The 6240-nt window shown below is 35.9% G+C and overlaps 1 long non-coding RNA gene across 1 annotated transcript in view; it reads left to right on the forward strand.

Annotated features, from left to right (window-relative positions):
• LOC109393172 (uncharacterized) overlaps nucleotides 1–6240 on the forward strand; it is a 37352-nt gene that overhangs the window by 1386 nt on the left and 29726 nt on the right. Inside the window, exon 2 of the long non-coding RNA XR_002126194.1 lies at nucleotides 2551–2703. This is a non-coding gene — a long non-coding RNA (uncharacterized LOC109393172). The remainder of the gene's footprint in view (nucleotides 1–2550; nucleotides 2704–6240) is intronic.

The following is a 6240-nucleotide window of genomic DNA, read 5'->3' on the forward strand; positions in this document are numbered from 1 at the left end:
GGCCGGCCCTGATTCACATTTTAAATAAATTCATTTTCAGAGAAGATTTAAAACAGAACATTTGTAATTAAGAATTTTCAGACAAAATATTTTGCAAATATTGGAACTATTTCTGATATATATTTATGTAGGTATGTCTCATTTTCAGAAGAAAAAAATGCATGGATTCTTCTAAGCAAAAACTCAAATCAATAAACTTGAGGAATCAGGATTATAATTGTGACTTTCTCAAAAACTTACCTTCTTTTCTAAGAAAAAATATTTTTTAAACTTTTCTATTTGTCAAGAGTTTGTTTCAAAATAGAACTATATAGTTCAATGATTAAAGTATGACTTTTCCTATATTAGAACTTGTCATCACTATAAAAACTTATCAAAAAAATGAAAGAATGAAATGAAAAGTATTTGCTGAATCCTATACATTTTCAAATCTCTATGATATATTGGCAAGTGATATATGTTTCAGGGACTCTGTCTGTAATAGAGACATTTTTGTAAACAATGCTCTCCATTAGATTGTATACGTAGGAATTTATAGTTCACAGAAATCAATCTTGATTAACCTACTCGTGTTAAAGAAATGATTTTTCAACAGGGCTAAAAACTATTAGTTAGTGTGCAAAATGTCATTTCTTTTAAAATTTCATTATGATACGAGCTATCTGATTCAGAAATGCCAACAGACCGTCTGATTCATATACAATATTTAATGCTCGTGCATTCTTTACCAATTAATACTTGCCTTGGAATCAAATTCCAGTTGTAAGACTTTCCATGAATCTTTCTAGAGAGCAATAAAATGTGAGTGCTTATGCATACAAGAGAAAGTAGAAATGGGGTAAATATAAAAATTCACCTCAATTGTGCTTAAAAATGAAAAGCATGTGTAGACATCATAATGGTTGGATAGCACAGTCCTGCGGAATGACAGATCAGAAGGTCTAGGAATCATTTATACCTCTTACTATTAACCAGTTTCATTCATTTAGGCAAACCTATTTATTGAGAGCCTTCTAGTTGCTAAGTGGAATACCAGCTACTATGGATGCACAGAAGAATAAGGCAGGACTTCAGTTCTCAGGGAGCTTACAATAATTATAATAGTATGGGTCAAGGCTAAAATAGAGTTATGTGAAGGCTAAAATACTAGTGTTAAGGGGAAAATAGAGGAAACCAAACATAGTGTTTAAGAACGTGAATTCTGAAGCCCAACTGCATGGGCTTACATCTCCACTCTGTCTTTTATTACCTGTGTTCCTAAATGCTCTGTATCTCACCTATACAACTGGGGATAATGATAACAGCATTTGCCTTCTAGGATAGTAAGGATGAGAAAATGATTTAGTATTTATAAAGTACTTCAAGTCATGCCTGGCACGTAATAAGCAGGATGCAAATGTTTGTTAAATAAATACTCATAAAGCCCTGTGCCTTAGGAAAACAATTAGGGAAGAGGAAACTATTTTGAGGCCTGTGGTCCATTTTTCATGGTGAGGAAAGAAACACATTTATCCGTATCAGGTACTTACTCCTAGTACCTAGGAATCTATGAATAAAATAAGAATTCTTCCATTTTGATGGAAATCTCCCACACATGGAAATTCCAGATGGGATTTTGTTGACAAAAGTTAGATTGCTTTAAGTTTCATAACTGTATAAACTCTCCTTCCATGAGCAACTTTTAAATTCTTGGGCCCTAATTTTAGAAATGATGGGAAGAAAATGTTAATCAATGCTTATGTAAATGTATATAGAAAATGGACTATGTCTACACTCTTCATGGAACTAGCTGCTAAGGAATTACTAGAGAATGAGATTAGCGCCTCTAAGGTGAGTTTCCATAGCAACTATACAAAAATGGCAACGTCAACTCTCCCAAGCTCGGTTAACTCCCCCGCTCCAAAACGGTCTCTGTGTAAATCAAACTAAAGAAGAAATTCTGAGTACTAGGCAAAGGCCCTTTTCCAACCTCAACTTTTATCCGTAACACATCCTGGTCACAACTATATCTCTCTGTTTCTTAGGACCTATCTGTGGCCATTAGAGAATTTCTCTGCAGGAAGCAGTTCTAGAAAGAAATTATAACCTTTAGGAATTAGAGTAGTATATTATTTTCTACTTTCCCTTAGGTTTCTCATGTTTTCACTACAATTTTAGAAGAAAAGAATCTGTTTTATCTTGTCTTCAGGTGTAACATCTAAAGAGTTAGTATTTCCATGTTTAGAACCTAAAATGTCTCTAATATTACCTACCAGGTAAATTTCAAACATGATTGAATGTCATCAAGGCCCCTTCTGAATATAGATGTCCTGCCAACCTGCTCTAGAGTCCTGTCTCTCATCACACCTTGAAGCAGATTAGAAATGGTCACAAATTCTTTGACCCTTCTCCACTCAGAGCTAAAGTCTATGTCCTCTTCCCTGAACTTGGACTGGTTCCTGGCTCCTTCAACCAACAAAGTATGGGGAAATCTCCTTGCATCAGTTTCCAAGTACAGGCCTTACAAAACTAACAGCTTTCACTTCCTGTGTCTTGGAAATCTCACTCTAGGAGAAACTGCCATGTAAAAGATATGACTACCCTGAGACTGCATTGTGTGGGGGACAGCCCAAGCGAACCACCTGGAGTGGCCATGTCGAGAGGGAGATGCCTCACTAGACTCTAGCTGTTCCAGCCATTCTAGCCTAGGAACCAGAGAGCAAGGTAAGAAGTCTTAAGATGAATCCAGCCCCAACCATCTTGCTGCAATTGCATGAGAGGCCCCAGCTGAGCCCATCAATCTTTATAATTGTGAGACATAGTAAGTTGTTGTTTTAAACACTTAGTCTTGAGATAGTTTGTCACATAATGATAGTTAACCAGAATATGTCCCCCTGGAACATCCCTGTTTCCCTGGCTATTCCAGTTTACTTGAAGTGACCCAAGTAGTCTGAATTATTTTTAACAGCTTTTCCATCTTCTCTTTCTTCTGCTTGCAGCGGTTCTCAACCTGTGGGTCGCGACCNCATGACCATCTCATTTAAATATGTTTTGATAAATAAATGACTGAATAAACACAACCAAAATATCTCACTCTGGCACTAAAAGTTGCTTAGATACTTGGAAATAATATGATATTGTTCGTATTGATAGGAAACCATTACATTTATAACATGCCACTTATTAGAGAATCAATTACTTGAGCAAGGAGGACACATATGAACAAAACCATAAACTTGAATCAGTGAACAGTGATTTGTATTTATATCAAGGCCTAAGATATAGGTCTTCACTGGAAAAATTGCTATCCCAAGTGGTATGCTTTAGGTATGGCTTTGCTGTGTGCCCTTTTTCGGGCCATAAAAACCTGTGGATAGGGATTTTCTTGAACATTATGGTTGGTGTTATGGTGTTATTGTGTCCCCTCAAATTCGTATGTTAAAATCCTAACCCTCAGTACATCAGAATGTGACTGTATTTGGAGATAGGGTCATTAAAGAAGTAATTAAATTTAAATGTCATTGGGGTGGGCCCTAATCCAATACAACTAGTGTCCTTATTAGAGGAAAATGGGACATAGACACACACACAGGAAAGACTATGTGAAAGCACAGGGAGATGGATGTCTACAAGGCAAACAGAGAGGCCTCAGAAGAAATCTACCCTGCCAACACCTTGATCTCAGATTTCCAGCTTCCAGAACTGCAAGAAAATATGTTTCTGTTATTTAAACCATCTGATCTGTGTTACTTTTGTTAGGGCAGCCCTAGCAAACTAACACAGCATCTATCACCTGTGGATTTCATAGTTTGTGGCTACTTAACCATCTCTACAAGTTAGTTACAGACCACATGCATCTTCTTTCATGTGTTATTCGTGACAATAACATCATGAATCTAGAAGAGTTGTAATTTCCATGGTTATTAAGTACTAAAACAATATTTTTACCAGAAGACTTCTTCATATAGCCAGAAATAAAATTTCACATCAAATTCTAGTTCTTCCTTCATTCCTCAGATAGAGGTGATTGGAATAAATGAAAAACAAAAACAAACAAACAAAAAAACCCACTATACCTAATATTAACCTTGTTTTACTTGATCATTGATGAGAAATAAAATATATTCACTCTAGGTAAGGCTCTTCCTTAATCACTGCTGCCTTACTATCTGTGGTTTGTTTGTTTGTTGTTCATTTGTTTTAGCCAGGAGGAGAGTTACTTGCAAATAATTTTTAACTGACTGATAAAGGAATAACTCAGTATGAATTACACTATCTACAAACGCATTCACAAGAAAACATTCTTAGGAAGGGTTAATAAATTTGTCATCTCATTGTCAAGCACTTACTGTACGCTCTGACATCTCTTGTAGATGTTGGAGATACTACACTGAGCAAGATAAACTTGCCCCATGAAGCTTAAACTCCCCTATAGAAGATACACATTTAGCCATGACAGTGCTATGGGCTCTTAAGAACTTAACTTGATTAAAGAGCCTACGGCAGGGGTCGGCAAACTTTTTCTGTTTTGTAAAGGACCGGATGATAAATATTTTGTGCTTTGATGCCACACAAAATGCCAAAACTACTCAACTCTGCTGTTACATAGTAAATGTGGCCATAGACAATGTGTGAACAAATGGAATGTTCTAATGAAAGTTTATTTATGGACACTGAACTTCAAATTTCTTATACTGTTTCTATGTCATGAAATGTTTATCTTTTGATCTTTTCTCCAGCTATTTAAAAATGTAAAACTCCTTCTTTGCTGATGGGTAGAGCCAGGGCCTTAGAGAAGTCCTTGTAAGGAAGGAGTATCTAAACTGAGAGCTGGGGACAAAGAAAATCAAACAAAAGTAAGTTGTAGGGGGAATAGGGTGGCGTGGGGGACTGCAGCACTTTACTCGCTGATGTGCACTGAGGAGTAAAAGAAAAAATTGCATGAAGATAGATAGTTCACTCTTGTTGAAGCTCTCTAACCTTAATAAAAGCAATTCAGGGGATACATAACAAGGAGAACTTTTTTGTTATCTCTCAAATCACACAACATATGTGAGTACCTACTCTGCCTACCAGGGAAATTGGACCGACTCTTTATATAAACTGTGTATCGTTATCACTTTCATCCATTCGCCTGAAGGCCTGTGAATGCAGCAAATGATTCCCTTATTCTCCTGCTACTTTGGCAAAATGGTCATATCAGTGCAGAAAAAATGAGATCCCAGTGTGTGTCTATTTAGCAAGGCTTTGGCAATAAGTTCTAGGTGTTCTCTAACTCCCCTGGTATATCTTTTAGGGACATTGGAAGACTCATTTCACTTCTTTTACACTTCCATCTGTACCTGCTACTTAAAAATAATACCTACCATCAAACCTACCATAGTTATCCTAAGAACACATGAAATGGTTTGACATGCACATCACAGGAATTTTAGAGCAGTCAGATGAATATGTAACTAAGATCAAACATTAATATTTTCCAAGGACTAATTAATCCAAATTTGGATTTTCTAAAAATGTTACTGGGTGTGTTGTTACATTTTTGAAAATAAAATACCATTTTTACTATTTGGCTGCTGCCAAAACGAATGTATTTAGATATTTTAGAAAGGAAGCTACAGTTATTTTTTTTTAACTGATATGGAAAATAAAGTAGATGTATTTACTTTAAAGTAATATTTAAGTTTAATCAGTATCAAATTTGTTCAGTGTGCTAAAATGTAATGATAATCTGGAAAAAAAAATAGCATGTGTTTGGCCCTGGGTCCAATACTTGAGTGGAGAAGAGGCAAAAAGTTTTTCCTGGTAAGCAAACCAACACCGTGTGTCTGCAGCACTAATACAACCACAGTCAGTAAAGTGTTAAAGTGCTATCAGGGGTTTGAATCCACATCAGTTAGTAAATAAATAAATAAAACAGCCTTTCTGCTCATTAGGAAACCGTCCAAAGCCAGGGAGAGAGAATCAAGTTTCTAATTTATGAGTCAGCCACTTAAAAAAAAAAAAAAAGGCAACACTAACATGGTCGTCATGCAGCCTTTCCCCACGATGATCTTTCTGGAAAAATAAATTCCTGCAGGGTTCCTCAGAATCACTACCAGTAAGTCCTATTATTCTGTCAGACTTAGCGAAAAAAAAAAAAAAATCTTCACTGGGGCTTCAAACATGAGACTGAAGAAATGATTGTGGCAAATTGTTGTTCCTAATAAATTAAAATGATTTATATGACACACTGTGTAACTGAAAAATTCAAAGTGAAAA

The sequence above is a fragment of the Hipposideros armiger genome, unplaced genomic scaffold, assembly GCF_001890085.2.
Source record: "Hipposideros armiger isolate ML-2016 unplaced genomic scaffold, ASM189008v1 scaffold_368, whole genome shotgun sequence".
Taxonomy (NCBI): domain Eukaryota; kingdom Metazoa; phylum Chordata; class Mammalia; order Chiroptera; family Hipposideridae; genus Hipposideros; species Hipposideros armiger.